The sequence below is a fragment of the Rhinatrema bivittatum genome, chromosome 1 (assembly GCF_901001135.1).
Source record: "Rhinatrema bivittatum chromosome 1, aRhiBiv1.1, whole genome shotgun sequence".
Classification (NCBI taxonomy): domain Eukaryota; kingdom Metazoa; phylum Chordata; class Amphibia; order Gymnophiona; family Rhinatrematidae; genus Rhinatrema; species Rhinatrema bivittatum.
In genome coordinates this window covers 55,313,062-55,334,529 of record NC_042615.1, presented here as the reverse complement: position 1 = coordinate 55,334,529, position 21,468 = coordinate 55,313,062, and the positions used below count along the sequence as shown (strand labels likewise).

At 43.1% G+C, this 21,468-nt stretch overlaps 1 protein-coding gene across 1 annotated transcript in view; it reads left to right on the top strand.

Moving 5' to 3' along the window:
* The window catches only part of LRBA (LPS responsive beige-like anchor protein), a 1,658,631-nt gene that overhangs the window by 934,115 nt on the left and 703,048 nt on the right, over positions 1-21,468 (top strand).

The window sequence follows — 21,468 nt, the reverse complement described above, 5'->3', positions numbered from 1 at the left end:
TTCGTCTGACCATCCTTTTGACACGCTCCTCGTCTAGACCTCAGCCTTGCTTGCCACTGCTTCCAGATTGCCGCCAGCCCTGATCCTAGCTTGCTTAAAGACACCTCTTCAGCTTTTGTCCTGGACGTGGTTCATTCCAGCTTCGTCCTGCTCTTGCTCGGGTGTCCTCTGTCAAACTGTGTTACTGTTGCGCCCGGGACTCCGCCTCGTCCAGTATCTACTGATATTCAGTGCTGTCTGGACAAAAGTGAAACCATGCTCCAGGAATATCCCCATTACTGCCTCTTTTTACACAGGTAAATTTTGTGTGGGTGATGAGTTGCCGGGACAAAATTTTGTCAGGGAATGGGGGGAAATATTCTAATAGTGTTTTTTTTTTCTGGCTAACTCCAAAAGTTAGCTGGTCAAACCCTCTGAATATTTACCTAAGTAAACTTGATTAATAGCAGTTAATGGACTTCTCCTCCAAGAACTTATCCACACCTTTTTTCAACCCAGATACACTAACTGCACCAACCACGTTCTCTGGCAACAAATTCCAGAGCTTTATTGTGCGTTGAGTGAAAAAGAATTTTCTCCGATTAGTCTTAAATGTGCTACTTGCTAACTTCATGGAATGCTCCTAGTCCTTCTATTATCCGAAAGTGTAAATAACCGATTCACATCTATTCGTTCAAGACCTCTCATGATCTTAAAGACCTCTATCATATCCCCCCTCAGCAGTCTCTTCTCCAAGCTGAACAGCCCTAACCTCTTCAGCCTTTCCTCATAGGGGAGCTGTTCCATCCCCTTTATCATTTTGGTTGCCCTTCTCTGTACCTTCTTCATCGCAACTATAGCTGTTTTTAGATGCGGAGACCAGAATTGAACACAAAATTCAAGGTGCATTCTCACCATGGAGCGATATAGAGGCATTATGACATTTTCCGTTTTATTAACAATTGCCTTCCTAATAATTCCTTTTTTGACTGCTGCAGCACACTGAGCCAACGATTTTAAAGTATTATCCATTCTTGATACCCCCTTACCTGTATTTTTTTATTAACTTGTATACTTCTTTGCAAGTGCTTTATTCTATCTTGTTCCTTGCTTGATGTTTCTTCTTCTGGTACCCAATCTGGTTTTCATTCTTTCCATCTCTTTCTTTATAGAAGTCCATAGCAAACGTTTCATTGCCCTCCATTAAATATACCTCTTCCATTAAATCTTCTCTTTAATCTGGATTATCTGAAAGAGAAAATCAGTCACACATTTGTGTGTTTGACTCTGTGCTCCTCTCAACTGCTGACTATGCTTTGTACACTAGTTATTGTATATTAGACACTATATAATATTAATTCAGTAACCAACTTATAAAATGTATGTGAACTATCAGTGAATAGGTGAAAAAAGCATTAAATAACATTTCTGAATCCTTTATAAAACTTGTATTGGTTTTCAATCATTGATTCACCCATTTAGAGGCTGAAAAAGAGGCTGTGGTGAATAACTATTTGGGAGTGTTGGCCCAATATCTTACACAATTATCCTGATTCTGAAAATGACTACTGCTGATAAATAGTCCAATAATCATATAATGCTGGCTTGTATACAAACCCCCCTTCCCTTTTGTACAAAATGCGTTATTTACCTTTTGCAGTGTACATGCAGCATCCCCATCTGCTGTGTCATGATGCCATCGTAACACATCACACAGCTACTAGGTAGAACTTAGGTGAAGTATTGGCATGTTAGACAAGCTTACAAGTTTTTGAACCAGACCTTTTACTACCCTGTACTCCAGCATCTGCATACCGGTCTTCTAACTTCACAATACTCGCTTCCAACTATGAAAGCTAGTGCCTGACATATTGTGCAACAGCACACAGCAAAGAACTTGTGACTATGCAAGAGAAAGAAATCTGGAACCTTGTGTTTGGTCCTGGAAACCAAATTGACTTTTCAGTAGCATTATAAATTTAAAACACATTTTTTTAAGTTTACAACAAATGTGCACAAAGCAATGTATCTGCTAGAAACAGGCTCTAAGATGCTGAGGAGATCATTTTTAAGTTTTATTTAAAAAAAAAAAAAAGCCTATGTTTTAAGACCCTGAATAACTGATAATCCATGACGATTGAAAAAACAAACCCTAAGGAAACTCCCCTTCCTCCCCCCACCCCCACCACACATATGCACAATCCTGATAGTGGACATGAAAAAATATGTATCTGGAATTTAACACCTATAAATAACTGCAATCAGGATTGTAAATATTTCTATTCTGATAATTTAGAAAGGGAGCGGTAGTATAATATCAATTTGTCAAATTCGCTTTGGTACAACTTTTGTAAATTCTATAAATTGATAAGCATCATAGAAAAGATACTCCAATACTTTAAAGATCACCTGGCATTTGGTAGGGAACTGTAAAGAAAAACTAGTCCTCTTCTTTAAAACTTCATCTTACATTCTTGAAAATTCTTCTCTTCTTGCCTGGGTGGGTCTAGAGATATCTGGAAACATACCTTCATTTAGAGACAAAAAATAGATTTGTTTTTTTGTTGAAAAAATGCCATAAGGGTGAAGTTCAATCCACTGAAAACACAAATTAAACAATTAATGTAGCTTTAACAGGCAATATATATATATTTATTTATTTATTTAACGTGTTTTATATACCGCCGCTCATCAGAGATATCACGTCGATGTATATATATATATATACAAACAACTTTATGCAAACCTGGACAATATACTCCCAAGTGCATTTTCTGACAAAATATCCTTCTTCTCAGTAACAGCCTCATCTCCCATTCCAGCAGACCCTTGCTTTCTAGAATCAGACATATAAACACTATGAGGTAGATCTTAAAAAAGTACGCGCGCGTGTACTTTTGTTCGCGCAAACAAAAGTACGCCGGATTTTATAAGATTCGCGCGTAGCTGCGCGTATCTTATAAAATAGTGGGGTCGGCGCGCGCAAGGCTGTGCAAAATCGGCAGCCTGCGCGCACCGAGCCGCGTAGCCTGCCTCCGTTCCCTCCGAGGACACTCCAAAATCGGATTGGCCTCGGAGGGAACTTTCCTTCCACGTCCCCCCAACTTCCCCTCCCTTCCCCTATCTAACCTACCCCCCAGCCCTACCTAAATCCCCTCCCCTACCTTTGTTGTGCAAGTTGCACCTGCTTGAGGCAGGCGTAACTTACGCGCACCGCCTCGGCATCCCCCGGCACAGGCCGCAGTTCCGGGGGATGCCGAGTCGGTGCGCGTAAGTTACGCCTGCCTCAAGCAGGTGCAACTTGCACAACAAAGGTAGGGGAGGGGATTTAGGTAGGGCTGGAGGGTGGGTTAGATAGGGGAAGGGAGGGGAAGTTGGGGGGACGTGGAAGGAAAGTTCCCTCCGAGGCCACTCCGATTTTGGAGCGTCCTTGGAGGGAACGGAGGCAGGCTACGCGGCTCGGTGCGCGCAGGCTGCCGATTTTGCACAGGCCGCAGTTCCGGGGGACTCGGGACCGCCCTCCCGGCCTATCCCCAAACCATCGCCACGCCCCGGACCCGCCCAGGACCGCCCCCTGACCCCGGACACACCCCTGGACACACCCCTGGCCTGCTGACACGCCCTCCGGACATGCCCCCTCCCGCCCCTTTTACGAAGCCCCAGGACTTACGTGCGTCCCGGGGCTTTGCGCACGCCAGCGGCCTATGCAAAATAGGCGCGCCGGTGTGCGCGCAGGGCTTTTAAAATCTACCCCATGGCTACTAGTGAGAAAGAGGCCTCAAGAAATGTTTTAGTCCATAAGGTACAGTCTAAATAAATCTCAAGCAGATGTAGAATTTACCTTAGTAAAGTTTAACAATCTAAGGGGGAGTTTTATCAAATTGCGATATTTTAACATAGGAGGGTAAAATAACACAGAAGATAGTTCTGTGATATTTTGCCCCTTCCTGAAAAAATATGGCTATATCGGCATGTTCTTTTTTTTTATATTGTGGAAAAACTCTGTGAGAAAAAGAGGCTGCAAAAATGCATGATGGAGGCCCAGTTCAAACAGGGCCACCATCATTTTAAAGGGGAAAGCAGCCTGAAATCCACCCAAAAAATGTCTAACTCCCGGGAGTCTAGAGAGACCTCCCCCTACCCACTCGTGTTGCCTCTAGAGGTGATGCAGATCCAAAATTGAAAAAAATAGATTAAAACTTGTGTGGTGTCATCCTACCCCTTCCCAAACTCCTCCCCCTTTCAGACCTGCCCCAAACAAACCCCCTCCCATGTCCTCCTAATCCATTTCCAAAAAATAAGACCCTGGTGATCTAGGGTGAACCTACCCTCTTCCTCCTTCATCTCCTCCCCTCATCACCTCAAAAATAGACCCTAGGTGACTAGATTGACCCCTCCAAACAATCTTTATATGATAGAAGCCTCATTACTGGCTCAGCTACAGCCCAGCGCACACCCTAGCTTCGGGATGATCGATGCCATTTTCCAAAATGGCACTGACCGGCCTTTGCCTCTAGCTTGTGATTTCCTAGAAGTATGTGCTGGGCAAAGGCCGGTCGGCACCACTTTGGAAAATGGCATCAACCAGCCCTGAACTCCGCGACGCTCCACAATGCTGGCGAGCCACCAATGAGACTTCTGTTAGATAAATGGAGGAGGGAGTCCAGAGGTCACCTAGTCTACCAGGGTCTTTTTTGAGGGGAGGGTGAAGGGAGAGCCACCTTAGACCATCAGAGCCTTATTTATTTGGAAAGTAGGGTTCAGACGGATGAGTGTTGGTGAGCAGGGGGCTTCTGCTACTGGGGGGCTTTCCTCCAGGACTAGAATATAAACCACTTTTCTATGTGTGGTCTCTTGCTGGACTAAATTCTATTTTCCACCTTTATGATGTTGATTTGCTAACATGTAATTCCTTTCAGTCTCTACAAATGCAGGACTTCTTTCTTTGTGTTTCTTCAAGTGAATCACTATGAAGAATTTTTTGCATGATCCAAGGATGCTATCCAGGGGGAACATCTCTTTGCAGATTCTGTTAAGAAGATAGGGCAAGTTAAAAATTCTGTTTCTCAGTGATTGGGATTTTGCATACAACAGTTGTCTAAGGAAGACCCAAAGTTGTTAAGCAAATATTAGAGCAGAGAACTGGGGGTGCCTGTGACTCAAAATGCAATACAAGAATGCTGTTTATATATATTTTATTTATTATTTTTGATATACCGACATTCGATCTGAGATATCACATCGATTTACATTCAGGTACTGCAAGTATTTCCCTATCCCCAGAGGGCTTATAATCTAAGTTTGCACCTGAGGCAATGGAGGGTAAAGTGACTTGCCCAAGGTCACAAGGAGCGACAGCGGGACTCAAATCCTGGTCTCCTGGTTCGTAGCCCACTGTTCTAACCACTAGGCTATTCCTCCTCCCTGATATGTCCTTGAGAAAGACAAGGTTTAAAAGTCTGCATCATGTGTATTTTGCTGATGTCAGGCAACCCTTATGAAACTAGCCAATACCCTGCTGTATATCAAATGTAATCTAGAAATGGGTACTGTGGTGCATAGAATGTTTTATACTAAGGTGATGCTCTTTTGGAGTCAAGTGTTGAATGTGATTTCTAGTAGCACAGGGTTATTGCTGCCACACCAGGGCAATATTCTTTTATTGGAGGATGTGATTAATTTTTAAAATGTGGGTAAAGGTGTAATCCCTTTTCTTTCATTTGTGCTCTTGCATTCAAATATGTGCTGTTAACTTGGACATTGGTGACATCACCTAGGTTGCACTTATGGATGAATAGAACCGTTGACTTTGATACTAGAAAGACTCAATATTACATATGCTAAGCGGAAGTTGACTGAGGGATATGTGAATGATGCTGTTGAGATGATGCAATCTGCGACTGAATAGGGGTATGAAGAGGATTGGTGAGTGGGTTAATTTGGTGGTTCTTTCTCAAGGGTTGGAAGGATAAGAACATAAGAAAATGCCATACTGGGTCAGACCAAGGGTCCATCAAGCCCAGCATCCTGTTTCCAACAGTGGCCAATCCAGGCCATGAGAACCTGGCAAGTACCCAAAAACTAAGTCTATTCCATGTTACCATTGCTAATGGCAGTGGCTATTCTCTAAGTGAACTTAATAACAGGTAATGGACTTCTCCTCCAAGAACTTATCCAATCCTTTTTTAAACACAGCTATACTAACTGCACTAACCACATCCTCCGGCAACAAATTCCAAAGTTTAATTGTGCGTTGAGTAAAAAAAGAACTTTCTCCGATTAGTTTTAAATGTGCCCCATGCTAACTTCATGGAGTGCCCCCTAGTCTTTCTACTATCCGAAAGAGTAAATAACCGAGCTCTTTATTCTTTATTCGTTATTCATTGACTATTCTTTTATTTGTAAAGTTGTCAGGGTTGGAGTATACCTTTTGAGTGACTGAGTGTGTTGTGTGGAAGCTGTGTTAGTGATGAGTTTTGGATGTATTTGAAGGGGTATGATGGTACAGAAAGGAGTATACACACACACACACACAAAAAAAGGGCAGCAAAGTCACTTGGCATTTTCTGATTGGGGATTGTTACTGATCTACTATATATATATAGAGAGAGAGAGAAAGAAAGTGATAGATATAGTATATGTTCTTTTGGAACTCTGCTCTGTGTTTATATGACAAGTAATTTGTTTGAGATGTATCAAACTTTTCCATATGTATTTTGCTGCTGAATAAATATTTTTTTCCAAAAAACAAAAACCAACTGCTGTATGTAAGGAAAACTGAAATACCTTGGATTTTTCTCTTGACATGCCTGTGCATTAGACAGAAAGTCAAAAATATCCTAATTTGTTTTCCTGATGAGGGAGTGATTGATTTGTTCTTTATGCTCACTGTTCTTGATGGCTTGAGAATTTGGGATGTGCTCAGTAGCTGTCTCCAGTCTTGTTTCAGAAGTTGTGGAAGGATCAGATAGCCTAAAAGAGATGAGGGAGGAGACTAGTAAGAGTGTCAGAGCTTAGAAACTGTGTAAACTTCAATTAAAGTGTTGAGATGAGTGCCATTCTATGGCATCGCTTTTAACCTTGGAATGTGAATTTATTTTTTTTTTTGGTAGGATTCCCCCAAAATTTCTGCTTGTAATGTTTAAAAAACGGTATATAAATTCTTTTAAATAAATACATAAAATAAATAAGACTAAATTTAAAAAAACTGACACTAGAATGCATGAATGTCTGATACTCGTCAAATTGTGTGACGTTAAAATGAAAATAGTATATGAAAGTAAACTAGATTTGATTTCTTGCCTTTCAAAACCCAAATTTAAGGCAAGTTACAGTGCAGATACAGTAGATATTTTCCTGCCCTGTAGGGCTGACAATCAGGCAGTAGGTGAGGAAGTGACTTGCCCAAGGTAACAAGGAGCATCAGTATGAGATGGATTTGAACCCCTGGCTTCCCTGGTTCTCAATAAGCTATTTTATCCAGTAGTTTACTCCTCCATGCCTAGTGAAAGTAAACCGCATAATCCAGTAGTTGTAAATGTGGGAAATAATTTGGGTGCAGTATTGTAATGCTTTTAGCCTTGAGCTGCACCAATCAATGAGCAAGGGTTTGTTTTTTTTAATTATTATAGGTTAGTATTTAGTAAGCTGGTGAGCAGGTAAGTTATCTGGCTATAATTAGCCAGATAATTTGTCCCAGATAGTTATGATTAAAGATATCTGGCTACCTATATCCAGATGACTTTAAACTCAGAACCAACGTCAGGCAATATTTCTTCATGGAGAGGGTGGTGGATGCCTGGAATGCCCTTAAGGAGGAGGTGGTGAAGACAAAAACGGTGAAAGATTTCAAAGGGGCAATTGATAGACACTGTAGATCCCTAAAGGCTAGAGGATGGAAATGAGGAAAACAGTGCATGGGGGTAAATTGCTGGTGTGGCCAATAAGTTGTGATGCAACTCCAACATTGCTCTCTGCTTCAATGGCAAGAGAATTAGACTCAGCAACCAACAAAGGGCCCTGACTTTGACGGTTTGGGAAACTAAGTATGGGGTGACTTTTATGGCGAGGCAGATGCTACCATTATAAAGGAGACCTGTATGGCACAGCTGAAGTTACCATAAGCTTTCTGGGCAGACTTCTGCCATCATTTCTATATTTCTATGTCACTGGATATTTTTTGAATATTGCTGATTAAGGTTTAAATTTGTCTGGCCTCATGTGGTCAGATAACTTTATCATTAGCCAAATATATTCAAAAGAATATAGCCAGTTAAGTGGAGCTGCAGTACTAAAAAAGTTGATCATGGACCTACTAGCCCACCTGATCTTTTGAAATACAGAGCAAAGCATGTAGTGTTCCCCCTTCAAAACCCCTCAAACTTTTTTAGCAATTAATGTTTTAATTATTTTTATGATCCAATGTTGGCCTCTGGCCATGCCCTGGTCCTGTCTAAATGCAACTAAAATTTGCCTTAATAGGAACCCCCTCTATTTCTCTCCTACCACCCCTACCCCAACTGTAACTATCTCACCCTCCTGGTGTCTTAAATTTGTAAGTTCTTCAGCCCAGATAATGGAAGAAGCCTCCTGCAATGCAGGCCTGGTGCTTTAACACTCACTAGGGGAGTTATGCTGGAAACATATGATTCTAATGTAGTGCTTCTAGCTTTCCTAGGGTTCTTGGGGGCACTAGTAAACACTGAATACCAAAAGCCAGAAAGAGAAAAATCTTTAGTCTTTTATTGTGAAATATCTCATAATAGGAGAGCAGTACAGCTTACCAAACAATGCAGATTAAATGCCAAATCAGCTCTTCAGAGTTGTTACCAGGGCTGGATTTAAGATTTTGTCACCCATAGGCAGGAATGCAGGGTGACGGCAGGGTTCCCTACTAGGAGCTTGGGCAGTGGGGGTTTCACCACCAGAGATTACAAAGTGGAGCAGGGGTTGTTCAGCTAGAGTGTCACAGTGGTGCCTCTTTTGATGTGGCAGTGGTGCATGGCCCTAAAGTAAGTGGGAGAAGGCTACTCTGAGATCTGGGTATTTGGTGCCTTCAAAATTTGGCACACCTGTGCTTTAATCTGGGCCTGGTTGCTACACTCAGTTAAATATGTCACCACCTCTAAACTTACACATCAGTGGATTAGTTTGTTGCATAATATTTTCCAACTGGTTTGCATTATAATTTTTTTGTTTATGCTAGTAAGACACAATGGGCCAGATATTCATACCTACACTTGTGCACCTTGCGCGCCAAGCCCTAGGGGAGCCCAGATGGCTTTTCCTGTTCCCTCCGCCCCCCCACCTTCCCTTCCCTTCCTCTATCTAACTCGCCCCCCAGCCCTACTTAAATCCCCCCTACCTTTATTTTTTATTTATGCCTGCCGGCGTGCGATCCCCGGGCCCAGCAGCAGTGGAGAGGCCTCTGGCCACGCCCCTGGACTGCCCCGCCCACAGCAGGCCATTTTTTCAAGATCTGGGGCTTACATGCGTCCCGGGGCTTGCACGCGTTGCCAGGCCTATGCAAAATAGACTCGGCACGCGCAGGAGCGGGTTTTCAGGGTTACACGCGTAATCCTTTTAAAATCCACCCCAATTCCTGTAACTCATATGATTTTTTGCAAATTGATCCCAGAAGGCAGAAACAAAACTTAATGCTGACCTTTAACATATGTTTTAACCTTTAACATACTTTTAAGCATTTCAGCAGCCTTGACTATTCCTTCAAGTCTGATCAGTGCAATCTTATTGGGCTGTATTCTCTTAATTTCTTCACCACCACCACCAATCTAATATGGTTTCATAGAAAACCTTCTCAAAGCATGCTTATAGGGAAGCCTGTGCTTCTTGTGTACTTCCCCTAGTGACTGTAAAAGTGCTAGATTCGGTTCATGGTAGGCTACTACTGCAATCTGGGCTGAAGAGCTTACAGATTTAAGAGGGTGGGGGAGAGAGGTTTGGGGAAGTGGGGGTTGGGGCCAGGAAGGCAAATTTTAGTTGCATTTAGACAGGATTGGGGATAAGGCAGGGGGGAGGGTAGATGCCAGAGCTGGATCATGTAAATAAATAAATCATTAAATATGTTTGGGGGGGGGTTTGTGGGGGGAGGGCAGCTGCAGGCTCAGCATTTTGAGGTCAAATGGGGGTAAGTGATAGGGCCACTATTCCTGAGACCCTTTTTCAATTCTGTAGCTCCATTTAAACAGCTGTATTGTTTGGCTACAACTGGTTAAAGGTAAAGTTTTCAGGGAACATATTCTCGGATAACTTTTGACCTGCTCTCAGGCACATCTAGAAATAGCCAAATAACTTAATTCTGCTATTTCCAAATACCAAAGTTAGCCAGACATGTTATTTGGCTAAATCATCTCTGTCCCAGAATGCCCAAATCACACTCCTTATTCGGCTAATCCTTAATCAGATTATGTCTTATCCAGCTAATTTTTAGCCAGCTAATCAAGAAGGATATTCAAAACTTGCCATATGGCTTTGAATATGGACCTCTTAATATTTAACTTTAGTAGTACTATGCTAGCAAGATGCTAAATTGTCATTTACATTTCCAAACTAAATTTCAAAATTGCCTGCAGTAGAAATTACATTTTTAGAATGAGATTCTGTAGAGTGTCTTCCATCCTCTCCTTTCCTCCTTTAGTATGTGATGTTCGATAGTAATTAAGCATAAAAGAATGCTTCACCTGTACTTGTTTTTATTATAGTGTTAGAGATGTTTTTTAAGGAAGTTTCACAGATTAGTCCCTTAAAGCTGCAGCACTTTGTAAGGTTTGAGTACATATTCTTTAGTTTTCACAAGTTAATTATTCTTGCACTATTCTTATTTCCTTACCCCCAAACAGCTCACTAAGAACTGAAAGTTTGGTTTTTTGTTGTTTTTTTTTTTTTGACCCAGCGGTTTCCTTCTGCTGCTTTGTACCTCCTGCTCAATTGGAATCAGGTCTGGGATCTGACATCATGAACCTTCATTTGTAATTACCCAGGGATTTGTTCTCCTATTTTCCCTCCCAATTTCATCATCATTGTCATTTTATAATCGTGCTTCTCCAACCAGAGAGTTCAAAACATGTTACAGCAAGTTAGGATTATAGTGGGTACATAGTAGGTTAGGTATACAATTAGGGTTGCCAACTGTCCAGTTTTGGAAACGGACAGCCAGGTTTTCAGGCATTCCGTATAGTGTCCAGTCAAAAGTACCAACTGGAAACTAAATGTCCAGTTTTGCAGGTGGATCCGCCTTTTTCCCCCACTGCCTCTTAGTTAGAAGAAGACAAAGGCAGGTCAGAGCCTATCGGAGGAGAGCTGTGCTGTATCCCTGCCTCCTTTCCCATGCTGTGATTGGACAGCATAAGGAGAGGACATGGTGCACAGCACAGCCCTCAGTTCCCAGTGGTTTTGCAGATTCATAGATACACTATTTAGACAGTTTACTGGCAGAATCTAAAATTTATGCAATTGAGGGGGGTACCATTCCCCCACCCCACCCCCGGTCCTCAAGTGTCCAGTCGTAGACTATGAAATAGCTGGCAACCCTATATACAATGTGTGCGTAGTACATCAAGAAATCAAGCACAGTCAACATAAGGCAGCAGACAAAGCTAGCTGACTTGTGCTGTCTATATGCTAAGTACAAGTCTCTTAGTACAGTCCCATTAAATAAGACAGAGTAAAATAAATAGAACATGAGTCATGAAATAAGCAAGTGCAGAGATGGTCCTGGGCCAAGGGCCATGTACCAGGATTCTTTCCCTAACCCATGAGCCCTGTATCCTGCCATTAGATGTCAACCTTAAGCAATGACCGTGACTCCCTTGTCCTCCGCTGGCTGTGAATGCGGTCTCCGCAGTTCTACCAGCCGTGGCTGTCCTGGGGAGCGGATGACCTGACACTTGGAGTAGACGAGGGACCTTCTGCATGGTAGTGTACCATTGGACTGGCTGTGAGCTGAGGTTCTTCAGATTCATTTCTATTTTAACACAAGTACAGTACAGTTTGAAAAAGATGCACTGCTTTTATAGTACCAGTGGGCATTGAAGATCTTTCAGGGTGTTTTCACATTAAACCCATTCCTTAGAAAATCTTTTTTTTTTTTTTTTTTCAAGTACTTTGAAAGAGCAAGGTTATCCTGTGTCTTCATTGTTTTGCCTGCAGGTCTAATTTACATTGCAACACATCTCACAAAAACAATAGTAAAGGGTTTCTTATGGGTGAGTACTGGATAGAATGGACAGAATTAGTCTGTTAATGACTACGAGAGCAGGAGAGGGTTGAATGAATTGCTCTATGCAACTATGAAATAATTCTGTTGTAAATGTTTTAGTAGGTTATTTTGTTATCTTGGAAGTATAATACAAAAAAGAAATTGAAAATGATCTGAAAAAGCTTTCATGAGCTCTTTAAAGATTGCTGTTCTGGTGTGAGGTCTAAATATACCTCCAGGTGGTAGTGAGTGGTATAGGGAGGGGAAGGGGGGAAAACTATTTTCAAACTTTTTTTTTTCCAAGAATTCAATTGTTTTTGAGAGCACAATATCTGTAGCATATCGATTGTCAGGGTCCAGTAGTTAGTCAAAGGCTATCTCCTTTGACTAACCCCTTAGCACAGTGTCATCCTCCCTCATGTGATAGATTGTTACAATCTCAGCCAGTGTAATTACATGGTAGCCAAGTGGGTCATTTATTTCTGCACCTTCACCATTTACCAAAAATCTCCTTTATCTTTGAAAGCCAGCTCTTCCTTTTGCTGTAAAAGCAGAAATAATGGTACATAAAACATTACAGTCTGGATGGAACTAGGACTTAACAAAGAACTATACTATAAGATGAGCAAAACTTGCAAATAAAACGTCCAAACTTGCTTGCTTTGCTTAGGAGCATTTACTATAATGCTTATATTCATTTATTTCTATGATGTTGCTTGGTAAAAACTATAGTATAAGTTACGAAACTTAGTGTTTTAGTCTACCTGAAGTGTATCATTGTGAGGTTTGGGGGCTTTTTTTTTTTTTTTATTCTGTCATGTTTGCTTATTTCTCATTTTCTGGGTGTGGGAGAGGGGGTGTAGAGAGGAAACGTTTTAAAATCTATTAATTGTAATTGATTTATGCTTTTAGTTCCTGGGGGGGTGGTTAATGTTAATATGTCCCTCTGGGTGGTGATAGAATCTTTGTGAAACTTGACTGTCACGTTAGATGTGTGTCTGTTCTGTGACTTCAACTCCTGAAAATTACTTTTCACAGACTTACATATTCAGGATCATAGAATATTGTATAAATCCCAAGTATGGTGCTATATAGTTGATGTCAGTAGTCTATATAATTGCTAATAATTATGTCAGCTGTAGAAAAAGACATTGGGCCAGATTTTAGTAGCTATGCGTGGGCGAAGATTTGTGCACGCAACCTGGCGCACACAAATCTACGCCTGATTTTATAACATGCACGCGTAGCCGCGAGCATGCTATAAAATCCGGGGTCGGCACACACAAGGAGGAGCACACTTGTGCACCTTGCGCGCGCCAAGCCCTAGGGGAGCCCCGATGGCTTTGCCCGTTCCCTCCGCGCCCCCCCCCCACCTTCCCCTCCCTTCCCCTACCTAGCCCGCCCCCCAGCCCTACCTAATTTACCCCCCCTTCCTTTATTTTCTATGTTGCGCCTGCCAGCCAAGTGCCGACGCGCGATCCCCCAGCAGATCTGCTGTGCTGGAGGCCTCAGTCTCGCCCCGGGACATACGCGCGTCCTGGGGCTTGTGCGCGTCGCCGGGCCTATGCAAAATAGGCTCGGCACGTGCAGGAGCGGGTTTAAAAGGGTTATGCTCATAATCCTTTTAAAATCTGCCCCATTATGAGCTTTTTCCTGTTTTATCTGTGCAGTGAATGTGTATGCATAAAATGGATTATAACTCTAGAAGCATAGGAGATGTGAGTTTGGATCTGCCATCTGGGGAAGGGAGGGATGGTATCTACTATTACAGTGGTAGCCTATCAATGGCACTAAGGGCATGACTCAAGAATTGTCCTCTAACCAGTGTCTGGCAAGTTAAGGGTAATTATATATTTCCCTGTCAAGGGGGGGGGGGGGGGGGGCAGGCTGAGCCAGTCTTGATTTTGCCACATTACATCATTGTTGGCTTGGAGATATTCTGATTTCCCAACCTATTAAGAAAAGCAGGAATATAAACTTATAAATTAATATATGCATGCAATCCTTGAAATGAAGCTATGTATTCACCACCACCACCTGGACACCACTGCTGAGGCAGTGAAAGTGAGAAAGAGGGAGTATAAACTGGAAATTGCTGAATAGGCAAACCTATAGGTATGCTTTTTCTAAAATGTTTATTATCAGAGGGGCAATTAAGAGTGCCTCTGACACATACACAAAAAAGTTGGCTTATCTTGCACAAATACCTAACAAGTCCAAAGAATTGTGTTATGAAAGACCCAAAAAGAAACAGACTCAAAGTTTTTTCTTTTTAACACTCATATATAGGCCAATTCTCCAAACTGATTTAAAGGAGTTGGGTTATATTATTTAATCAATATCCACTGAAAAAAATACTTTTAAGAAAATTGAAAATATAAGTAAAAATGAAACCAGTTCATTCAATGCATAGAAACACACTGTGAATGTTATAATAAGTCCAATTCTCCCATATTAAATTCATACACAATATATTATACCATTCCAGTAATTCTGCATAACATAAAGTGCTCAAATTCATTGTACATTAAAAAAAAAAAATCAAGATGAGCCATATCCAGACAATGTGGTGCCTATGGCCAAGTGAAAAACTGTGCCCTCGCCTATTACGCAACACATGACACAATAACACACTTCACTCACTTCAACTGATCCAAAACGCAGCAGCACGTATCTTAACAAACTCTTCCATAAAAAATCACATCACTCCGATACTTCAATCATTACATTGGTTACCAATTAAATACAGAATACAATTCAAGATCCTGTCCATTATACACTCTCTCATCTACACTCCTAATTCAATTACCTTATGTTCCATTCTCCGGATTTACAAACCCACCAGACATCTAAGATCACTGGACAAAAACCTCTTAGACATCCCATCACCACGACAGGCCCGTCTTGACATCACCAGAAAAAGATCATTCTCTGTCATTGGACCAATCTTATGGAACGCATTACCAGACTCTTTAAGATCCATATCCAACTCCAAACACTTCAAAAAATCCCTAAAAACACATTTATTTCAATCTGCTTTCCATATATCACATACTAAATAACATAACTACTTCTCCATCACACAGGGCACAACATTATTATATATTGATTTATTTTTTATGTAAACTAGTCATTGTTTTAGATTTTTATTTTTATTATATATTTTTGTAATTTTGAGCTTTTATAATTTGATAATCTTTATGTTCTTTTAAATTTAAATCTTTATTTACATTTGTTTTTTATTTAGTTATGTAAACCGTTTTGATTAAACACTGTTTGTAAAGACGGTATACAAACACTTTTAAATAAATAAATAAATGAGTTGGGAGACTGTTATACGTTTGTACAACAATTCCCACGGCCGGTGAAAGGATCTTGGGCACTCTAGGAAAACCTTATAGCCTTTTATGTTCCACACCCTCAAACACAATTAAAATGTATGCATTTATAATAGATTTTACAAGAAAATGGACATTCAAAGCACAGACTTATGAGGTAAAAGTATCACTTACAATATATATATTATATTTAAATGCACTGCTGTTGTGCCAGCCAGAAAGCCCTGCAAAAGCAAGAGATACTTGGAGCCTGTATGGTATTAGGCCTACTGTAATGCATTTTGGGCTTGGGCATGACCCTCAGAGAGGCACGAGAAATCAGAATTACAATGTAATAAAATTTATCCCATGACAAGCAGGATGCTAGTCCTCACATATGGGTGACGTCAGTAACGGAGCCCTAGTGCGGGAAAATGTCTGTCAAAGTTTCTAGAAACTTTTGACTGGCCCTGTGAGGCCACTGAGCATGCCCAGCATGCTATGATATTCTCTGCCACAGGTGTCTCACTTCAGTCTTCGTTTTTCCGCGCCGCTGGATAGCAGCACGGACACTGGAGCCCCCTGAGAGTATTCTCAGTTTTTCTACAATAACATAATTATTTTCACAAATTCTCCCTCACGGGATCTCACTTTGTCTCACCTCACCGGCTGGTGAAGTAACTTAGCGTTATTTTTTTAAGATATACGCTATCTCATTTTTCAGTCATTGACGGCCGTCTATGATACCACGGCGTCGGGGTTTAAGAAATGCCCGACTTGCAATCGAACAATGTCGGTTACCGATCCGCACTTAGAGTGCGTTCGATGTTTGGGTGATCAGCACGATATGTCATCGTGTGAAAAATGCCAAGAAATGACACCCAAGGGACGAAAACTGCGCCAAGAAAAGATCCAGCAACTCTTCAGCTTGCAGTTAATTCCCTCTCCATCCACTTCCAAAAAGTCTTCACCAGTAGGTGCTCCTCAAAACGTTTTGTTAAAAAAGCGCCGATTGCAGACTTCGGAAGGAAAATCCTCGCCCACGCCATCGACATCATCAATCCACTCAGCAGTAGAGGTAAGGCCCAAACATAAACATCGCCACCGACATGCCTTGGCCTCACCTTCGACACCTATCCATGAGGAACCGATCGAAAAGTGGCCTAAACGTACCGAGACTTCGATGCCGGATAGGCCTACTAAGACAGATACAACACAAACAGTATTGTCTCCACCTACACCACTGTCTGCTCCGATGCCGCAGGACTTAACCGCGTTTATAAAGGATGCAGTCCTACAGGCTATAATGGAAAGTTTACCGGTGACTGCACCGATGCCGGCAACCTCGCCGATGCCATCTGACTTGTCTAAGACGTCACCGATGCCGGCACAACTAGTGCCGATGACTGACTTACCATCGACACCGATTCCGGGCACCGTCCCGATGCCGGGTACACTCCCGATGCCGGACACCGTCTCGAGGCCAGACACCGTCTCGATGCCGGTCACCGCCCCGAGGCCGACCACTGTCTCGATGCCGGCCACCGCCCTGATGCCAGTCACAGTCTCGGTGCCAGCCACAGTCCAGCTCACAAGCACTTCAACGGATTCTTTTCTGAAACCAGGATCTTCTCTGATACCGAGGGATATATCGATGCAGTGTACAACAGCTTTCTCATCGATATCTACATCGAGGCCTCCCATTTTTTCTGGTATGGCATCGTTGTTACCCTCAAATCAGATTACATCCTCGATGATGCGTACTAGATTTTTCTCGATGCCATTGGTTCCTGATCCAACTTCCACGATGTCGTCGATGCCACAAATAACATTATCGATGCCAGGTCCTTCTGGAGATGCAGTATCGGCTGAATCAGCCTTATATTCAGCAATCCATAGAAAATATCAGGATTTACTGGATTCTTTATCGACAAATCCAGTAGAAGAGGACTTTTCTCCTCCAGATCCTATTCCAGGACCATCTGGTGTGGCTCCTCCTTCTGCTCCTGAGAAAATACGACCACACACTCCAGATTATGATACATGGAGTGATTCACAGTCAGACACATCTGAAACTTTTATGTCTGACCCTTCTCCACCACACCCAAGAAAGCAGTCCCCACCAGAGGACCTTACCTTTTCTGCCTTTGTTCAAGATATGGCTGACTCTATCCCTTTTAAGTTAGAGTCTGAGCAGGATCTATGTCATCAGACCCTTGAGGTATTACAATTTGTTGATCCTCCCAAGCAAATTATGGCAATACCTATACATGATGTTCTCCTTCAACTTCAACATAGAATGTGGGAACATCCATGTTCAGTTCTTCCCATCAATAAAAGAATGGACTCAACATACTTAGTCAAATCTGCACCAGGATATCAAAAATCTCAATTACCACATACTTCAGTGGTGGTTGAGTCTGCTCAGAAGAAAGCAAAGAGAACAAGGGTGCATTCTTCTAATCCTCCTGGGAAGGACAACCGTTTTCTGGATAATCTAGGTCGTAAGGTATTCCAGAGTGCTATGTTAAATTCCAGAATAGCAGCTTATCAGCTGTATATCACCCAATACCAACGAAACCTTTGGAAGCAGATGGAGGATTTTATTCCATCTCTCCCTCAAGAATACAGAGAGCCAGCACAAAACCTCATCCACAAGGCTTTTGAAGCTGGAAAACATGAGGTACAAGCTGCATACGATTCCTTTGAGACATCATCCAGAATTGCAGCTTCAGGGATAAGTGCCAGAAGGTGGGCCTGGCTCAAGGCATCAGACCTAAGACCAGAGGTCCAAGAGAAATTGGTGGACCTTCCATGCGCAGGAGACAATTTATTTGGCACTAAAGTCCAAGAAGCAGTCTCCCAACTGAAAGAACATAATGAAACATAGAAACATAGAAATGACGGCAGAAGAAGACCAATCGGCCCATCCAGTCTGCCCAGCAAGCTTCACTCTTCTTTTTTCTCATACTTATCTATTTCTCTTGGCTCTTAGTAACCTTTGGTTCTATTTCCCTTTCACCTCCACCATTAATGTAGAGAGCAGTGATGGAGCTGCATCCAAGTGAAATATCAAGCTTGATTAGTTAGGGGTAGTAACCGCCGCAATAAGCAAGCTACACCCATGTTTATTTGTTTACCAAGACTAAATAATTCAGACTATGTTATTCAGCCCTTATTGGTTGTTTTTCTTCTCCCCTGCCGTTGAAGCAGAGAGCTATGCTGGATATGCGTGAAGTATTAGTTTTTCTTCTCCCTTGCCGTTGAAGCAGAGAGCTATGCTGGATAAGCGTGAACTATTAGTTTTATTTCTCCCTTTCCGTTGAAGCAGAGAGCTATGCTGGATATGCGTGAAGTATTAGTTTTACTTCTCCCCTGCCGTTGAAGCAGAGAGCTATGCTGGATATGCGTGAAGTATTAGTTTTTCTTCTCCCTTGCCGTTGAAGCAGAGAGCTATGCTGGATAAGCGTGAACTATTAGTTTTACTTCTCCCTTTCCGTTGAAGCAGAGAGCTATGCTGGATATGCGTGAAGTATTAGTTTTACTTCTCCCCTGCCGTTGAAGCAGAGAGCTATGCTGGATATGCGTGAAGTGTTTTTCTTCTCCCCTGCTGTTGAAGCAGAGAGCTATGCTGTATATGCATTGAAAGTGAAGTATGCATTGAAAGCCACATTAACTATCAACAAATATTGAATAAGCCTAATAATTGGTAATACCTATAGCCTTTGAACTCTGTTAATTTTACATACTCTTACCCACCCCTGGGTTTTGTTTTTTTTTAATTTGGAGATGGCAGCCCTCCATCCTTCCACTCCGTGAAGGTGGAACACCAACCACTGGCCACTGGCATCCCGCTCCGTGAATGCCTCTGTGGCTACTGCCGCGCCGTGCAGTGTTTTGCTGCCTCCTCTTTATACATGTCCTCTAGACCTGATGGACCTTATCTGTTACTCTTGGCTCTTAGTAACCTTTTGATTCTATTTCCCTTCTACCCCCACCATTAATGTAGAGAGCAGTGTTGGAACTGCCTCTAAGTGAAATATCTAGCTTAATTAGTTAGGGGTAGTAACCGCAGCAATAAGCAAGCTATACCCATGTTTATTTGTTTACCAAGACTAAATAATTCAGACCTTGTTGTTTTTTTCTGTATATAGATCTACTTTTCTTCATTCCCCCTGCCGTTGAAGCAGAGAGTTATGCTGGATATGCATTGAAAGTGAAGTATCTGACTTTCTCCCCTCTAAGCTTCAACGGCAAGAGGAAACGTGAAAAAAGATTTGCATTCACAAAAAAAGCGGGGAGTAGCTTGCTTGTTACGGCGGTTACTACCCCAAACCAAATAAGCCTGGTACTTCATGTTCAATGCATATCCAGCATAGCTCTCTGCTTCAACGGCATGGGAGAAAGACTGATACATCATGCATATCCAGCAGAGAGCTATGCTGGATATGCGTGATGTATCAGTCTTTCTCACAGGACAAGCAGGATGGTTGTCCTCACAAATGGGTGACATCGAGGATGGAGCCCACCACGGAAAACTTCTGTCAAAGTTTAAACAGAACTTTGACTGGCCCCTACTGGGCATGCCCAGCAAGGCACCGACCCTGCAGCCAGCAGGGGTCTCCCTTCAGTCTTCTTTTTTCCGCGCAGCAGTTGCCACGCGGTGAAAGGAGCTCTCTAACCACGTTCCTGACAGGAATTTGGAAGTTAATTTCCTAAGAAAATTTGCCCCTCAGGGGTCTCCCTTCGACAAATTTTTAGTCATCTTACAGAACCCGGTAAGTTTTTTGCCTTTTTCCATCGACTACCGTCGATTTTGGCCCTTGAGGCCTGTTGGCACTTACCGATCCCCAGCCTAAATTTTGGCTTCAGGCCATGGCAACGGGGTTCCGCCGTTGTCCGGATTGTACCCGGACTATGTCCATCACAGACCCCCACAGGGTTTGTGTAATGTGTTTGGGTAGTGAGCATGATGTCCTGACTTGCACCAAATGTGCCTTAATGACACCCAAGGGTCGCAAAGCCAGGATGGAGAAGATGGGGCTCCTCTTCCATGCACCCACCCCAACGCCATCGATAGCATCGACGTCATCTGAACCGGCACCGTCGAAGTTGTACCATCATCGTCAACCCTCCGGTGACCGTCCGCCATCGATCGCTTCTCGATGGCGGACGGTCACCGGACACCCTCCACGTCTCGTTCGCCGGCATCGAGGAAACCCTCACCCTCCCGGGGTGCGGGGGCCGTGATCCCACCGGTTACGGTGGTCCCTCCGGCCCTGCCTCAGCCTCCCTCTCCCGTCGAGCCGGGTATGGTTACCCCTGGTCTCCGGGCAGAACTGGACCGGCTGGTCCAGGAGGCCATCGAGAAAGCGATGAAAAAATTGCAACCTCCATCGGCACCGTCTCCGGCACCGGTTCCAGTGCCGCCTCCGACACCGACACTGGCACCGGCTTCGCCACCGAGGAGGGAACCGACCACCGAGCCGTTGATACAAGCGCTAGCACCGCTACTGAGCCGCATGGAGGCGCTCATGACGGCCCTTCCATCGGTGATTCCAGTACCATCGACAACACCACCGTCTCCGACTGGATTTTCATCGGCAGGAGAAACACCGTTCCGGATTCCCCCTTCCGGGGTGGTTCCATCGGTGCCTTCTGGTATATCTCCACCGATATATCCTTCGGTTCCATCCATTCCACGCCAGGCACCGATTCCATCGGCAGCACCGAAGCCATCGATGCCATTTCTGGTTCCACCTACGGCACCGATTCCACCTCGGTTTCCATCGATGCCTTCAGAGCCTCAGCCAGGTCCATCAGGGCTACAAGCCCCACTTGATCCCTACGATACCTGGGGTGATGATGATGATACATCTTCTGACACAGATTTGCCTTCGCCACCATCTCCTACAGAGAGTAGAAAAAGATCTCCTCCTGAGGATCTCTCTTTCA